Source organism: Nematolebias whitei, chromosome 3 (genome assembly GCF_014905685.2).
Source record: "Nematolebias whitei isolate Nwh7 chromosome 3, NemWhi1, whole genome shotgun sequence".
NCBI classification, from domain to species: domain Eukaryota; kingdom Metazoa; phylum Chordata; class Actinopteri; order Cyprinodontiformes; family Rivulidae; genus Nematolebias; species Nematolebias whitei.
Genome location: NC_056500.1, coordinates 42,544,378 through 42,563,394, shown reverse-complemented (window position 1 = coordinate 42,563,394; position 19,017 = coordinate 42,544,378). Strand labels below are relative to the sequence as shown.

General features: G+C 41.5%; 1 long non-coding RNA gene across 1 annotated transcript in view; it reads right to left on the bottom strand.

Annotated features, from left to right (window-relative positions):
• Window positions 1–17,314: 17,314 nt before the first annotated feature.
• The window catches only part of LOC119430797, an 11,646-nt gene continuing 9,943 nt past the window's right edge, over window positions 17,315–19,017 (bottom strand). Inside the window, exon 3 of the long non-coding RNA XR_005187919.1 lies at window positions 17,315–17,378. This is a non-coding gene — a long non-coding RNA (uncharacterized LOC119430797). The remainder of the gene's footprint in view (window positions 17,379–19,017) is intronic.

Sequence of the window (19,017 nt, the reverse complement as noted above, 5' to 3'; positions counted from 1 at the left end):
CACAGAGCACCACTGCATAGTAGAGGCATTGCATTTCCATGGTCGGACCTCCAGATTGACTGGGTCGGACCACTCACTAAGACCTCTAGAGGAAATAAATATTTTCTCACGGTAACCTGCGCGTTTACCAAATGGGTAGAATGTCTACCAGCCCCTAATGACACAGCACAAACCACTGCTATGTTATTAATGAATCATGTATTTTCAAGGTTTGGACTTCCCCTTAGGGTGAACTCGGACCAAGGTACACACTTCACAGGTGAAGTAATGAAGGAACTGTGGAAGACGCTAGGCGTCAAAGCCAACTTCCATATTGGCTACCATCCACAGGCTTCAGGCCAGGTTGAGAGAGCAAACAGGACTGTGGTGAGTATTTTGAAAAAATACGTAGCCGCAAACCACAAGGACTGGGACGTGAAACTCCCTCTGGTCCTCATGGCCATAAGGGCCACTCCACACACGTCGACTGGCATCTCTCCTTTCGCGATGATGACGGGTCGACAAATGACTCTCCCTCTACACCTTTTGTACCAACCAGGCGATGCTGCCATGGCAACAGCCTACACTACACAACAATACATGAAAGACTTGGAAAAACACCTTAAAAACACTTTTGCTTTCGCACAGAAAAACCTGGAAAAATCAGCTGAAGGACGCAAAGCGTACTACGACCAAAAGGCCTCTCACGAGGAACTCCAAGTGGGAGACAGGGTCTGGTACTACACGTTTGCCCCCACAACTGGGAGAAGAGAGTCCGGGACCGGAACTCTCGCCCGTAAACTGATGCCCAGATGGACTGGACCCCATCTGATAACAGACAAACTGTCGCCAGTTGTCTATCAGATAAAAATCAGTAAAGGCCAAAAAGAGCCAATTGTTAAATGGGTACATCGAAACCAGGTTAAACCACACAAGGTGTGCAAAGAAACAAACAAACGGGACAGCGTGACTGAATCTGACAACCAGGGTGAGGTGAAGCAGTGAAACGATGTTTCTAGTTGCTTAGTCACTACTCTTGTCGATGTTGAAACGTTGTTTAATTGGTTTTGATATTGTTTCTGAGGTAAGAATGAATTTTGTGTGTAAGTTAAGTTAGAGACTAAGAGGCCTTTAACCATGCCAACATGCAGTTCATTTGTTAAAATCTAATCTTTGCGGAGTCATTGTAGATTAATGCTACCTTAAGTACATTGGTCTCACAACGCTTAAGCCGAACCTACTCGAACAATTATATTCGGGGGGATAGCTAATTCTTTTTGATGAGTCTCGCCATAGACTTCCAAAAACATTTATGGGGAAACCAAACACCCAATCTCAAGTTGTTCGTCTAAAAGACAACAGACAATTGAACCAAACTATATCTTGCCATGTAAAGCTAACTTAAACCAAGTTAGGAATAGAAAAATAGTTTGGAATGCCCTTCTATAGGTATAAATCCCTATAGTTACCCTTTTCAGCATGTTCCATCCCTTAACTGGTAGCTGTAGCTGTTCCCAATCATAATAGCTTACACACCAGGTGCATATAGTTTAAGGCCTTATGTAAAATCCCCTTCATAAGCCCACCTTAAACCACATAATTGCATGTCACATTGAACCAGAACGGCATCGACTGGACGTCGCCCAGAGACGACCTTCGCTGGAGGAGACCTGCAATCCTGACGTTGGTCTCCACTCTTCATCCAGTGGCCGCATCTTCAGTTCAATCCAAGGGAACCCCTCTGTATGCTGATCAATCAACACCTCCATTAATTTTGGATTTACCGTTGTGGATTATATGACTTTTTCCAATGGATTACAGACTCTGTTTCCAAGGGGTTAAAGCATTGCTACAATGGAATTACCAACAACATTATGGAATTACCAAAAACATTGTGGGATTACATCCTTTGACTTTTGTTTTCCTTGCTGGATTACATCAAGACCAAGGACATTCGAAGGCGTAAGTTCATGTTGGAATTCATCCCCATGGACAGGTGATGATTTCCAAAGGGGGGACTGTAGTGAACTAAGCCTCAGGTCAAATCTGGCCTTGAGGGCCTTCCTGGGACAAGAACTGTATTTCATTGATTTGAGTCCAGAAACACAAGATTAAGTTCATCCAGAGACTTTCTAAGTGTCCTACACTGATCAATTGAAAGAACACTCTCTTTTTATGATCATTACTATTTTCTTGATAATCAAAGTGTGTTTAATTCAAATCGTTTTTAAATGTTGAAGTGAACTACTCATTTTAAATCAACCGTGAAACAGTATTAGTGATTTTTTAATCCTCATTCAAAGTAGAAATCAAGTTAAAATGTGTTACAAACGAATTATGCATTTTCTGATTTTCTGTCTGAAATGAGCAAGTGTAAGTTGGTCCAAGGTTGGAGACAAACTCAAACAAGTTGTTAGAACAAACTGTCATGTTTTTAAATCCCCTCAGACGTAAATAGAGAAGCTGGCACCTGTTTTCCCCCAACTCGCCTAAACATTTCTCTCGTCTGTCTCAAAAACATCTTCTGTCTGTTCCAAAACAATTTTTCTGTTTTTCTGACTTCTAGTGACCTCTTACGTCACAAAAACACACCCCTGATTAGCTATTTTAGCCAATCAGGACTTCCCAAATGAACCGGAAATAGAACTCTTTAAATGTCGGCACTTCCTAGTTCCAGCCAGTGCGGTGGGAGAGCAGTTCAGTTCGGAGAGCAGAACCGAACAGGAAAGGTGCTGGAGAAAACAGGAGGTTCCAGACATGACCCGAAGTTCTTCCGAGTCTTGTGGGAATTATGCAATCTTTCACATCTGAGTGGAACTCTGACGGACTCACAACTCATGTGAGCCCACCTGGGATGATCTCACGACTCCAAACGGTTCCCTACTATCCTTACGGAGACGCTGAAAAGCGTTGAAAGACAACTCTACACCGAGGCCGAACTATCGTCTGCAAAGGTAAAAGAGTCGATCTTCAACCACAAAGTGTACCGTTGGTTAAGCTGGGTCCAAAGGAGCGTGTTGTTCTGGTTATAACAGACAAATTCCCTCACCCATCTCTCTCAAGATAAACTTCATTTCCATCTTTAAAACTCTTCTATCTTGCTAGTAATTAATCCAGATATTTTCAGAAATGTCTGTTGTAAAGCTGCAAGGATACCATGTTTATGGTTTCCTAGTTGTGAAGCTAATTAATTAAGTTGTTGTTGAAATCAATTTGCCAAATTAATGTAAATGTTTGATGTTAAACTTTGATTCTGTTAATAAATGACCGCATTCATTTGATGGGTCAAAGAAAATTAACGTCTCACGTTACATTTAATAATTCAATGCACAATAGAACTCAGTCCAGAAAAATGAAAGAATCTGTTTAATTTATGAATATATCACAGATATATGTTCATCTACACCCACATGCTCCACCCAAAATTGTCAGTGTTGGAAAGCAAGTTACACCAACATGTGTTCGGTCACTGGACACACTTTCATGCTGATAACGTCACAGGGGTCAGATAGGGACCGTTTAATGTAAAACTTTACACTTCTTGTTGTCAGGGGGTGTGGCTTAAGTGATGTCATGATTTCACCATTCAGTTTTGCAGGGGACCAGATGTGGAGCATTCACTGAAGGTTTTATGTCTCAGACTGTTTTCGTGTAGGAGCTATTAGCGTTTCGTTTTTCATGGCGAGATGTCAAATTTTGAGGTCTGACCCCGCCCCTTTAGCATGCTCTGAAACGAACCGTTTAGATAACGTTTTGTCTCCCATGCCTTTTGAACAAATTGGGCAAGTTTGAAAATGATTCAGCGAAATCCCTAGGAGGAGTTTGTTCAAATACGGAGGTTGTAAACCGCCAAAAAGCTTTGAAATTTGGGATGGCATTCCAAAATGGCCGCCTTCCTGTTTATCGTACAACGTTGGTGCCTGAGAGTTTTCTGTGCATCTTGGGGAATTGGACAAGTGTACCAAATTACATGATTCTATGACAAACTAAGGTTAAGGCGAGAGCATTTTGAAAATTTCCAGATGGCACTCTTGAGCCATTTCTGTTGCGATTTTTGTGACACCCTTAAAATACGTAATTTTTCACCAATCCTGATGCGTCCGCCAAATTTGGTGACTTTTGGGATATGCTAAGGCCCCCAAAACGGCAATTCATTTGTCAAAAAAATTGCAGCTCGGTCCTGAATAGAGCAATTACAATAGGGCTTTGCAGCGCTTCGCTACTCGAGCCTAACTAAAAGTATTTTTAAATGGATCCTAAAATGCACAAGCAGTCAGTGGAGGGGAGATAAAACGGGGGAGATGTGCTCATATTTACGTGTGCCAGTTAAACGTTGTGCAGAAGCATTTTGTACTCTCAGCGATCGGGCATTGGAGGACCCACTAACCTGCAGATAAATTGTGTTACAGTAATCCTGCCGGATGGTGACAAAGGCATGGATTACTGTCTCAAAGTGTATTTTTGGAAGGATAGGTTTTATTTAAGCTAGCTGTCTCAAACTATAAAAAACTTCTTTTAACAACTGATCTGGACTGGCTGTCCAGTTTAAGTTCAGGATTCAGTTCTACCCCATTCTCACTGTCAATTGACTGTACTGGTTAAATCTGCCAATATTACAGTCTAAGGTTGAAAAACAAACTAATATGGGATTCTAAAGGTAGATTTATACTTCCATTCCCATGTTTCACTTCTTTGATGAAAATTGCATAGTTTCTGTCTGTTACCACCCAGTGACAGCCTGTCTTGTACATAGCCTCAGTCAGAACTGTGTCTTGCAGACTATGTGGCATGCAGTGTGTGATTGATCAGAAATTTGTGGAACTCCTTTCCTTTCATGTCACAACTGACCCTACTCACCTCTGGACCTATTGAGATGGTGAATGTGCCGCTGACATCCACATCTTCTTTCCACCTTCGTGGTTCACACGAGAAATACCAGATCTTCCTCCTCTTCATCTAACAACAACGAGCCTCTCTTCCAGTGTCTGATACATCGTTGAGTAAAAAAAACCCAAAAACCTTTATCTATCCTGCTCTCACTGTTGTTTGTGTGCTTAGCTATGTGTGTGATATGTGTTACAGTGGGAGTGCTGTGGGAGAGCATGGAATTATGATAATTTATCCCAATGTATTTTCTTTGAATATAAGCGGTCAGACAAACACATCCTAAACTATGTAATGTCAGATCATGTCGCCTCATGACTGGGGTTTTAGTTTTTGGGCCTGAGCATCTTAGGAATAATTTTTCAGTCTTTCTCCCTCCTTAGATGGCATTAATCTGTCCTCCAGCTCTAATGTTAAAAATCTTGGTGTTATTTTTGATCAGGACATGTCTTTTATTCCCCACATTAAAAACGTTACTAGAACCGCCTTCTTCCACCTGCGTAATATCGCTAAAATTAGAAACATCTTATCTAAAAATGATGCAGAAAAACTGGTTCATGCATTTGTCACCTCTAGACTGGACTATTGCAATGGTTTATTATCTGGATGTCCAAATACTTCTTTAAAACGTCTTCAGTTGATCCAAAATGCTGCTGCCAGAGTCTTAACTGGAGTTAGTGGGAGAGATCATATCTCTCCAGTTTTAGCTTCTCTCCATCAGCTCCCTGTCAAATCCAGAATAGAATTCAAAATCTTACTTCAAACCTACAAAGCTCTCAACAACCTAGCTTCATCTTATATTTGAGATCTTATTGTTCCATATTTTCCTAACAAAGCACTTTGCTCTCAGACTGCAGGTTTACTTGTAGTTCCTAGAGTTTCCAAAAGCAGAATGGGAGACAGATTGTTCAGTTATCAGATTCCTCTCTTGTGGAAACAACTTCCTGATCCTGTCTGTGAGCCTGACACATTATCCAGTTTTAAGACTGGGATTAAGACTCTCTTTTTGATCAATCACACCATTAGGCTTGTTATGCTGCTATAGGTTTAGATTACAAGAGGACAAATTAACCTAATTTCCTTAAATGAATTGTTAAAATTGAATAGTTTTCATTTGATTCTACAGTATTTCTATCTTAAAGTGATTCTTGACTTGCAATTGTGTATCTGTTCCTTTCAAACCCAGCCGGTCAAAGCAGATGATCGCTTGTCCTGAGCCTGGTTCTGCTAAAGGTTTCTTTCTCATGAAGGAGTTTTTTCCTTTCCACTGTCGCCTTCATGCTTGCTCAAGATGAGAGTCTGTGATGGATTTAAATTCAAAGCAGTCTGTTCCTCAGATAAATAATGTTAACTTACATAAGCAGCACGGTGGTGCGACTGGTAGAGCTGCTGCCTCTCAGTGAGAAGGTTACCCTGGTTCAATTCTTGGTCTGGGGGCCTTTCTGGGTGGAGTTTGCATGTTCTCTCTGTGCATGTCTGGGTTTTCTCCTGGCACTCCGGTTTCCTACCACAGATCAAAAACATGCATGTTAGGCTGACAGGTAACTCTAAATTGTCCCTAGGTGTGAGTGAGAGTGAATGGTTGTTTGTCTCATTTGTCTTTATGTGTGTGATGGACTGGAGACCTGTCCAGTCCCCCATCCCTTGCACAGTGATGGCTGGACATGGGCATTGGCGACCCCCGCGACCCAAAAAAGAAGAAGTGGGTAAAGATAATGGATGGATGGATGGATTATTTTTTTATTTAAATGAATGTTTTTGTTCAGTGCCCTGAGATGACTCCTGTTGTGACTTGGCGCTATAAAGTATGTAATTAAAATTGAATTCTTATTTAAGTTTGAATTCACCTTAACTGTTTGCCTTCTTAATCTACTTTTCTGTTCGGGGTTGAGGGGAGGTTTGTGCCCATGTGTAGTGGTCATTGTGCAAGAGGTGGGGTTAAACCCTGGCAGGGACCCCATCCATCACAAGGACACAATGGGATGTGAAACTAATGTCAATGTTAAGACATATAAATGAATGTTTGCATTAGAAACTGAAATCGCTTTTAAGTCTGCAGCAATCCACTTTGGGCTTGGTCCCCATTGTTCTAGCTGTTAGTTTTTCCAAACTGAGTTTGTTTAAAGAACTATCTACAACAGATTTGTTTGGCAGGCCACAGACTGATGAAGTCTTCTGGATGGAATATGAAATGTTTCTCCCTTAAAGAAACTGGTCCAGATGACATGATTTAACCTTTTTTGTTGTTATTTACAACAGGTAAGATATTAATTGTTCATAACCTCTCCACAGGACCCCACAATAAAAGATCTGAATCATTCCTTTACGAGTACTTATTTTCTTTCCTAATTTTCATGAACCTTTGTGAAAAATTGTAAACAGTTTGATGCACTGATGTCCTTAATGAGAAACAGAACTCGCTGAAGAAAAAGAAAATGTTTCGAAATCCAGAGCTGTGTGTGACTCAGGGCGACCTAGAAGGCAAAGTCCAACAACAACAGTAGTTTCAAACAAACTGTACTATCAGCTAGCAGCATTGAATTTAGCACAGCAGCTGTGAGGTATTATTTATAGCAGCTTATGTTCTAGATGCTCTTTATGAGCTTATTGCCCTCTTTTCTTCTGCAGCTGAGATAATGTTGTATAGCAGCAGCAGCTCAACCTAACAGAGGTATAAGAGAGTTTGTGTGATTGGCCTTACTGCTGCAGACGATTCCCAGAGTGTCGTACATCTCCTCGCTCTCACAGGTGACCCACCACTGAGAGAAGACAAAGTTGGAGCCGACGGAGTTCGTGTTGAATGAGCTCCTTACTCCGAATAGATCGTTGGTGCAGATGTTGCACTCACTGCCTCCAATGGCAAAGTTTCAGTAAGGCACAGGGTTATACTGGGTGGTGTCACCCAGCATGTCCTGCTCAGTTATCACATACAGAACAAGAATACTAATGAATAAACTGATTGATAAGAGCAAATAAGAACTGTAGTCTGAATTTGTGTTTAATCAATCTGTCTATTTCTCATTTCTGTCAAATCTCATCTTTTATAACCACTGTTTCTGTTTTTTACAACATAGTTTACTACTGTCTTCTTCCACTATTCTACTTTCTCCCTGCTTCATATTTAATGAAAAAAAAACACATCCTCATTGCTTCCTCCCAGTAACATCCCACTTTTACCTCATCAGCCTAGATGCCTCTTGTCTTCTTTTCTTTCCCTATCCAGCATCCTCCCCTTTTTTTCCCATGTGTACATGTTCAACTACATTTCTCTCTCCAGAAAATGGTGCCAGGTGACAAAATCTGGGCCCTCGTGGGAAAAGTCTATGCCTCCAAATCTGTCCTGGTCCAGCCCCAGGTACATCTTACTGACAGAGTTTGGCTCCAGACAAAGTAGTTGTAAATGGTGGTGTTCCCAAACTGTGCGGCGCTGCCATCAGGTCAAAATATGTCTTAGTGCCTGAAAATGTACGACAGAATGTCAGTCTGTGTGTTATTTTCATCTACTTCAATAGTCCTGATTCTATGTCAAAAGGTGCTTCTAAAGGGGATAATTTAAATGTGTACTTTTATGTTAAATTGCTTTCTATATGTAACTTAGCTTCAAATAATTCCTTGCAGTTAAAATTTTGAGTATTAAACAGAATGTTTGTTAATTATAAGTTTTAATGTCTTTCTATCAAGTCCACCTGGGGTCATGGGTTTAAATGAAAAGAGCCATTTACACACTGCAACATCTGGCTTTAATATTCAATAACATCATTGATCTGTTTTCACCTAAATCACATAATAGATAATAGATTTATGAGTTCAAATCTCCTCCCTCAGGGGTTCTCAAAATTGACATGCAAAGCTCTGATTTTGATTTTTGGACAAGATCAACGGTGCAGAATAACAAATGCAAATAGTCCCTTTTTTTAAAAGTGCTTACAACTTAAAACAACAACTTTTCTTCCTGCAAGGATCATGTTTGTGGAGATTTTGGAACTCAAGATGCAGACGCAAAAGGCTCAAAAGGTATAAATGAAACTAATTTAATAACAAAAACACGCTGTCGAGAAAGCAAAAACACTTACAGAACATATTCTCAGAAATTCACGAGGGAGGAAACACAACTGGTCTTGGGAAATGCAACGACCAGACAGGGGAGTAACCCAGTGATGCTGAATTTAAAGAGACACTAGTAATGACAGACAATGACAAACACCTGAGGAGAGACAACGATGACCGGGGGGAGAGGCAGGAGCTGGACTACATAAGGGGAAAACACTGAGAAAGATGAAAAGCAAAAAGCAAGATACCAGAATCATAGAGATGCTATAACATAACACAACAACACTGATCATGACAGTACCCCACCACCCCCCACCACCACCACCACCACCACCAACACACACACAAGGAACAACTGCTTCCTCATGAACCTACGCTGCTCCTACTTTTGATGTTAAAGCTTAATGTGCATTGGAGTTAAATAGGAAAAAATTAACTTAATTACTTAACACTTCACGCCTCAAAAAAATAAAATATATTTATTTACACAAGAATAAATGTATATAAATCTCATCTTATCCTCATAGAAATGCAGGTTGTCCAAATCGTTTTATTTACGTAAACAACACCAGTTTCTAGAAATATCCTTATCCAGATGGTAACACAGAAAACCATCTAAGACAATGTAGTAATTATAACAGGCCTACATGTGGTACTGCAATGCTGCCACAAAAATTGAATAAATAAATACAATTTAAAAAATTTAATAAGAAAACAAAAAACAGGAAACAAGGCGTAAAGGATGAGCATAAAGCATGCTGGGAGGAAAATGTCAACACATCATACATAAGAGGTTGTTTTCAGTTTTCAACGTGTGTTTTGGATGGGGAGTGGTGATGCAGAGGTTAGAGAAGGTGGGCCTGTGATCGGAAGATGGCCGGTTCAAGCCCCTGTTCCAACAACTTCAAAAATGTGGGTGGGATAGGTGAAGCACCCACACCTACCCCCACCCTCATTCGTCCCACTCTGGGCCCTTGAGCAAGGCCCTTAACCCCACCATCTGCTCCTCCGGGTGTCCTAGATAGCAGCTCTCTGCTCCACACAGAGGGCTGTGGTAACTCGGTGGTCTGCGCTTGCATCAGGAAGGGCATCCGGCATAAAAATAACTGCCAAGTCTTCGTGCGACTTGGTTTGCTGTGGCGACCCCTAACGTAGGGAGCAGCCGAAAGAAGAAGAAGAAGAAAAAAGTGTGTTTTGGATTCCCACATAAAAAGTTTAGCCTTTAAAGATTTTCTCACTCTGGGACCCGTTTTGAAACAAGACCATTTTGGGGCTCTTGAGAAAGTGTGGGCACAAAGAAGAAATTACAAAAATATAAACTTGCGCATATTTACAAAACATTTTTATGTGGACTGCCCCTCAACGACAAACATACATCATAACAATAGGATTTTAACAAAAGTTACAGATGCCCTGAGGCAGTTAAAATACACAGCAACATAGTGTGAAAAATGGCACTGTCTGCCTTCAATGAGCTGCCTAAACCTTGGCACAAAAGGTGTTTCCACCCTTCATAACTCCATCTGTCTCAGAGCAAATTAGTCACATGGGCCTCATGCATGCCTGAGGAAAAATAAATGCATATTTATCCCTCCTCTTGTCCTTCTAAATAAGGTGAGTTGCTTGTACTTTAAAATAATTTTCAAGTCTTGTGATCTCATATTGCTGTCTACCATCTTGTACAGAGGACCAGGTTAGGGTGGACAGTCCTTTAACTTGGTCCAGACCATTCAGAAACACCTGCTTCTCAGCTGAATTCATCAGCATGATACTACTCCTCACTAGACTTGGGGAAATGGAACCAGAGCACAAGAAGAGAAATTAAACTGATATTAGAAGTTAAAACACATTTTCTTATCTCTGGTAAAAGAAAAGGAAAAAGCCCCTTAATCCTTTCAGCTGATGTAGACAAGTGAAATCCTAAAGGGCGCGGCAGGACGGAAACGTGACGGTTGTCTTGAATTTTAAAGGTTAAACAGATTCTGTTCTCTTCTACAGAGGCTCTCTAATCACAGTTTGGACCAGTCAAACTGTCGTTGCATCGCCTGCAGTTGTAGTCACTGAAATCCTCTTTATACTGGCAGGTGCAGTTGAAAAATCTTAGAGGCCACCTCACTTCATCATCATGCCCCGTGTATGGGGACTGTGGTCAATGGCAACGATTGTCGGTTGTAACGGTCACACACTGACCTCTTGCTGTGATGGATCCATTCTGTTCTCCTGCTACCCCTGAAGGGGACATGTAGCACTGGCCACCAATTCCCACGAAGTCTTGGCAATTGTTTTTACGCCAGATGCCCTTCTTGATGCAACCACAGACCACCGAGCTACCACAGCCCTCTGTGTTGAGCAGGGAGCTGCCATCTAGGGTGCCTGGGAAAGCATATGGTGGGGATTAAGAGACTTGTTCAAGGGCCCAGAGTGGGGCAAATGAGGTTGTAGGCAGGTGTGGGTGATTCACCTTTCCTGCTCACATTTTGACCTTATTAAACTGGGGAGTCGAACCGGCAACCTTCTGAGCACAGGCCGACATTCTCTAATCTCAGTGCCACCACTCCCCCGGAATAAGAAAGAATATACATGTATATTATTTACTCAAATATTATGATATATTATTGAATAATTTGTAGCCTTATTTGTTTTTGCCTAATCAAGCTTTAAAGTTTGTGAGATGCCAAAGTCATTACAGAAAAAACTTTTGAGAACTCAAAGAAAACTCAGTAAACAGATTTTTTTTTCAGAAAATATCAGTAAAAGTACAGTTTTGTGTTACATATTTTCTATTGTATTTTTAACTTTCATTAAAATATACTTAAAATTATGGAAATTGGCTGCATATGTTCATTCAACCTTTATTTAGACAGGTTAATCCCACTGAGCCTCAAGGACTCATTTACAAGAGAGATCTGATTTCAACAAAGGATGATGACAACAATGGACAACAGCGACAACAATAGACAGTTATAAAAAGGCATACAGATTATTTTTTTTTTTTTACAAATAAGATGGCAAAAAAGATATGTACTATCCTTATGTCAAAAAATTAGGAAAACTGCAGCTGTACATAAAAGTTTACAATTTAAGTGTGATACTACCCTAAAGAAAGTTTTATTCTTAAATGTAAGTACATTTCTGAAATTAGATACAATTATTAAAAAGACGAGTAAAAAGGTATTCATTTGTCATTTTATATCAAAATGTTTACTGACTGACATATCTAGAAATGTTGACAACACTTTTTTTATCAGTATCTTTAGTTTCAGCTAACCAACAATTTCACTCGTGCAAAAGAATGTTTTTCTTGGGTTTTTTTTTACTGCTGCAATATTGAGCTATTGGACTATTGGGCTAACTGGTCACGGGTTAAAAACATTGGTTACGCACTGTCAACCCAGATTCTATGAGTATAGGCACAGCCCATTAAGGCTATTGCTAGTGAGTTTATCCCTTCGCGTGCAGCGTAGCACAGAAAACTTTAGTCCACGCCCACCTGCTGTGTTGGCTTCACCCCCGGTCCGTATAAATTACGGTGAGACCGGGTAATTGGCTCCCAAATTGCTTTTTTCACTGTAATTTATATGGACCGGGGGTGAGGCCCACACAGCTGTTGGGCGTGGACTAAAGTTTTCAGTGCTGCGCTGCGCGCAAAGGGATAAACCCACTAGCGATAGCCTTAAAGGGCGAAGCCTATACGAAATAGAACTGAGCTGTGGGTTTTCTATGTGGAGATTGTATTTTTCCCTTCATGCATGAGTGGGATTTCCAGCAGCACTTCAGTTTCCCCCCACATTCCAAAACATGCCTCGCATTATAGAAAAACACGTAAAATATTAGAAATATTTTGATTTAATTATATTGAATATGTATAAATTCCGGCAGCACGGTGGCGCAACTGGTAGAGCTGCTGCCTCTCAGCGAGCAGGTCCCCGGTTCAAACCCCGGTCCAGGGTCCTTTCTGGGTGGAGTTTGCATGTTCTCTCCGTGCATGCGTGGGTTTTCTCTGGGTACTCCGGTTTCCTCCCACAGTCCAAAAACATGCATGTTAGGCTGATTGGTAACTCTAAATTGTCCCTAGGTGTGAGTGAGAGAGTGAATGGTTGTTTGTCTCGTTTGTCTCTGTGTGGCCCTGTGATGGACTGGAGACCCGTCCAGGGTGTACCCCGCCCCTCGCACAGTGATTGCTGGACATGGGCACCAGCGACCCCCGTGACCCAAAGTGGAATAAGCGGGTAAAGAAAATGGATGGATGGATGGATGGATAAATCCCAGGGCAGCATGGTGGTGCAACTGGTAGAGCTGCTGCCTCTCACTCTTCTGAGTGTGTGTGTGTGTGTTCTAGTTGTGTTTGAAAATAGTTAAAATATACAATCACAATACTCTTCTAAACCCATGGATTGAGCTAATGGGTTGCATTACTTTTGTTCAAGCCAGTTGTCTTTTGTTTTCAAAACCCAGACAGCAGTCTGTTTGAGTTTATGCATTGTACATAATGCACAAAACCGTCAGCTTTCAAACTTTTTCACATTCATTAATGCTTTTAGCATTAGGTTTTGAATGAATTTAGCTGGCTATAGATACTTTTAAATTAATCATGAAATAAGTGACAAATAATTTGGCAGCAGCAAATTATTCTCAATAAAGCAGCAATAATAAGTAACAACACAATAAAAATAAACTATCTTTGACATATATATACATTGTCAAAAGCCCAGTGTTGAAGCAGTCATTCCTATTTTAACATGTAGTATTATTAGTGGAAAGCTGAAATAAATGACCCCCCCTCTTCTTTAAATGTGTGCTGCTCCATGTGCAGAGCTGTGGTCCTCCCCACAAAGGTTCACCTCATTTCTGTCCTAAACAGCTATCAAATACATGACCAGAGCTTTGTATAAACTTGTGCAAAAGCATCTGCATACATTAATACGCACATCACCTCAAACCCCGCCCCACACACACAAACACTTTTTCAAACACTCATTCATGGCCGGCCTCTGTGATCACCTGCAGAAAAGGCTGGAGACAGCAGCAGAGCTTCTCTAACAATGCTTTACTGTGAGTGCAGTCTGAAAGTTAACTCAAGATGAACGGTTGATCATTTGTGTGTGTGAAGTGTAGACAAATCTATACGGGGAGGCATCAAGGACGAAACACACATTCAGGTTTATAGTTTTAATTTGGAGTTGGTTCCAAGTGATAACACAAATGGGAGTTTTCTAGAATATCAATCAAATAAGGTTTCAAAATACATCCCCAGAAGAGGACAAAGCCAATGTTTTTCTTTATAAATATTTTTGTTGGTTTTTAATGAGAAATTAGTTCATTTAAGCTCGTAAAGGCTGCAATGGACTAACATAAAAACATCAAATTGGATACACTTTGATCACTTTTTTGTCATGATTCTGGTGTGGTTTGGACCCAAAGTGCAAACAGACACAGGGAACTCCAAGGCTAAGGTAGGAATAATACATTTTAACAGGAAACCAAAAGGCTGATGTGGCAGCAAAACTTCCGTATGGAATAGGAGACACGGAAGGAGACAGAACATGAACGTCTTGACAGGACAAATGACCTATAACCCACAGACAAATGAGAAGACACAAAGAAACAAAATATATAGTAACACTAATGATAGAAAATGAAATACACCTGGGGTGATTGGGATAGTGGACAGGTGTGACAAGAGTTGGAAAACACAAGGATCACAAAACCCAAATACACAATGATCCTCTCAGTACCACACACTCTAAAGATGGTCCCTGACATCCCAAAATTGTTCTACCTAACTCGGATGGGAGGAGGGGGAAAACAGGATGAAGGGCACAAGGAAACACAAAGGAAAAAACAAAAAAATTATGGAAAAAAAAACAGGAACCAAGTACACATAGTTCAGGTGAATGGCCAGGAGGCCATCCAAGTCAACACAAAAAGTTCAGGTGGATGGCCAGGAGATCATCCAACACAGGGCAAATGTTCAGGTGGACAGCCAGGAGACTGTCCAGCGCAGAACAAGGATTCTGGCAGATGGCCAGGAGATCGTCCAGAGCGAGACAAAATTTTGGACGACAGTCCAGAACTGGCCAGAGTTGTCCACCTGGACCCCCTCGGAATCAGTAGAGCAATGGATGTTGAGTCCAAAGGGGAGACTTCAGCAGCAAGTGAAGTGATCACAGGGAATACTGTTGTGACAGGTGAACCAGATAGGGATTCAATGACAATGGATGTGGCAACAGATACAGACGAGGAGCCAGTTGTGATGAATGTGGTGACAGAAACTGAACCAGTGATGAGAGCCGCAGATGGTAAACCATTCAAGACATCCACAGCAGGTGAACAAGTGATGAGATCTGTGGCAGACAAACCAGCAATGAGATCTACAGTATGTGATGAGATCAGGGGGGCTGTAGCAGATGTAGTGGCCACAGGGATTGCAGTGGGCGTAGCTACCACAGGGGCTGCAGTGGGTGTAGTTACCACAGGGACTGCAGTGGGTGTAGCTACCACAGGGGCTGCAGTGGGTGTAGTTACCACAGGGACTGCAGTGGGTGTAGCTACCACAGGGACTACAGCGGGCATAGGGAGCAGAGGGGCTGCAGTCGGCATAGGGACCATAGGGGCTGCAGCAGGTGATGGAACCAGGAGGGTTGTAGCAAGTGTGGGGTCCACTAGAGACTCAGAGGGCACTTGGGACCCACAGGAGATGAGGAAGCAGAGGAAGATGTATCTTCCAGGACCCTCTCGCAGGCAAAATGAGAAGCGTCTTCCAGGACCCTCTCGGAAGAAGAGGGAGAGGTGTCCTCAAGCACCTTTTCAAAGACAGAGTGAGAGGCATCCTTCAGGACCCTCTCAGAGGCAGAGTGAGAGACATATTTCAGGACCCTCATGGGGACCCAGGAAGGAGGTGGGTCGTCGACCCCAATACCCACGGTGACACAGGAAGGAGGTGGGTTGTCATCTCTGACACCCACTGAGACGCAAGAAGGTGGGTCATCTTCCCGGACACCCACAAAGACATATGAAGTTGGGTCATCCCTGACATCCACAGAGACACAGGAAGTAGGTGGGTTGCCCTCCCCGACACTCACAGCACCACAGGAAGGTGTATTGTCATAGCTGACACCCACAGAGACACAGGAAGTAGGTGGGTTGTCATTTCCAACACCCATCGACACAGGAGTTGCTGGCAGAACAGAACATGCTGGCAATGGCACAGGACATTCGGACAATGGCACAGGACATGGTTGTGATGGCACAGGACACGCTGGCGGTGATAGAGGACACAGTGGTGCAAAGCAGGGCTCATAAGCAAGCTCAGGATCCTCCTCTGATGGCCACTTGGAAAACCCAAGAGGTGAGCAGAATGGAGGATAGCAAGTGGCTTCAGACCTGCGAGGTACCAGAGGCGAGCAAGGAGGTGGAAAGGAGGAAAAATTGGGCTTGAAATCCAGGCAGGTTCCTCAGAACTGAGACTTCCTCCTCTCCTCTTCCTCAACCAAAAGAGGTGAAGGTAGGACTTCTATCTCCAGGCTGCGGTATCTTCGTCTCCAGGCAGGTTTGATCTGGAACCCACTCCCCCGGATGTCGGACAATACCTCCTGTGCTCCCTCTCTCTCACTGGTCAGTCTTATCTGCTTCTTGGGGCAGAAACTCAAACAGCCTGATCAGTCTGCTGGGTTCAGGTGGGTCCGTGGATTCTGTCATGACTCTGGTTTGTTTTGAACCCAAAGTACAGACAGACACGGGGAACTCGAAGTATAAAGTAAGAATTTTTATTAACAAGAAACCAAAAGGCTGATGTGGCAGCAAAATTTACATACATGGAATAGGAGACATGGAGGGAGACAACATCAACACCTTGACAGGACAATCCATGGACAAATGAAAAGATACAAACATGCAAAATATATAGAAACACTAATTATAGACAATGAAGAACACCTGGCGTGACTGGGATAGAGGACAGGTGTGACAAGAGCTGGAAAACACAGGGATCACAAAACACAAATACACACATATCCTCTCATTTTTAAACTTTTTTTTCACATCTACAGAAACATTTCAATACATGTTTATATTTCTAATTCCTGTACACTCATGCCTGCTCAAAATGTATAGGTAGTGCCTTTTATTCTACAAGCACATGTAAAGAGTGTTATCTACAACAAATATTTTTAATACATATAGTTAGATCAAATTCAAAGCTGTCTGGGTTTGATTTAGTTTGAAATTCTCCAGCTGAATTAAAACAGTAATGAAAAGTGGCATTTTGGGGTGTTCAGTTGCAGTAGCGCCAGACTTATACAGAAGTCCCAAGGTCTTGTTAGGAGTCTGGTTCTGGTCCAGAAGTGTCAGGCTCACACTTGGAAATGGACGAGACGTTCGACATGGCTATCACATGCTTGTCCTCTTGCTGCTCTCTGTTTCTGGGTGTGGTTGAAGCTGCATGTGACTGCTTGAGTGTGACTATCCTAGCAGAAAGAAGAGTAAGCAGACAGTAAATGATTAAAATGGAATACCTTTTTTCCACAATTAACCTACACCCCTGAAGGAATGCATATCCCTCAGTGCTTTGCATGCCAAGGTTTTAACAAAAACCTCACATGATCTGGCGGAACTTGGAATATTTGAAGGGTAAGATTCTCAGCTCATACAACCACAAGTTTTAGATCAATATCAGTAAATATAACTGAGTTATAGTAACTGTTTGGTTTACTAAGGCTGATTAGGGAGCCATCTTGAATCAGGTTGATTCCAAAAGTTAATCAAGTGTAGATATCCATCCGGTGATAACTTTCGCAAGAGTTTCATTAAAACTTCTCAAGTAGATCATAAAAAAGTTTGCCAACAAGCAAGCAGAGATGACAATAACAATTAAGTTTTAGGCAAAGATTGTGTATGTTCTGCCCGCACTCAGTATGTTTTGGGGACAACTCTCAGGTACTACCACACCACATTTTAACTCAGTATCTGTAAAATGAATTGAGATGTAGCCATTTTTGTGTTTATATCATTTAGATGTGCCTTTATTGATTACCTTCTGGAGAGTTATTATAATCTGCCCACATTATTTTGAGATAGTTTGCTAACAGACAGACTAACAAACTCACACATGGTTGCTCGACCTTTCACTGAAGCAAGCAAAAATAATTTAAAAACTGTCAGTTGTTGGGGCTATGATGATTACACAAGAAATGTGAAATTAATTTGCCATCTTTGATACATGTCAAGTTCTAGAAAAACACAAGGACAGTTCCCTGTTGGTGGGACATTTTGAGGTGACAGTAAAACTCAAACCCATTTCAGTTCAGTATTTTATAATAGCTGTCAAACTGCTGTTGAGGATCCAGCTGTGAGCTAATGCTAACAATTTCACTAGAAGGTCGGTTTGTTTAATGACTTCCACACCAGATGGAAATGCTCACAAATTGTGCTGCAATGAGACACACTGGGATGTAATGACACACTAAAATATAAATAAATCACGTCACTTTATGAACTGTTTGAAGGAGATGCTGTCTAGAGGAAAAACATTATCTAAAATTTACTCATAGATGTTTGCTGCTTGTTAGCCGAAGCTCTGCTGATAGTCAGAAAGGTTTATTTAACATTTTATTTTACCCTTTATTTATACAGGTAGTCTCATTGAGTCACGAGAATTCATTTTCAAGAGAGACCTGTTTGGGAGCAGATGGTGGGGGTTAAGGGCCTTGCTCAAGGGCCCAGAGTGGGGAAAATGAGGGTGGAGGCAGGTGTGGGTGTTCCACCTTTTCTACCCACATTTTGATGTTTATGGTTCAGGGGTCAAACAGGCGACCTTCCAATCACAGGCTCACCTTCTTTAACGTATTTCTCAAAAAAGAGGTAATTCAAAAAGCTGTCTACAGCAAATAAAATATTAACTGCTCATAACATCGCCACAAAACCCAAGTTTAAAAGTTCTGAAACATTTATTTAAGTTCTAAACACAGCAGCATCCTTGAGTGTATTTCAACAATCTTAACATATTTTTTCCTTTAAATAAAACTACACATTTTTCTCTTTTCTCATGCATGTTATACATCTATCTATCTATCTATCTATCTATCTATCTATCTATCTATCTATCTA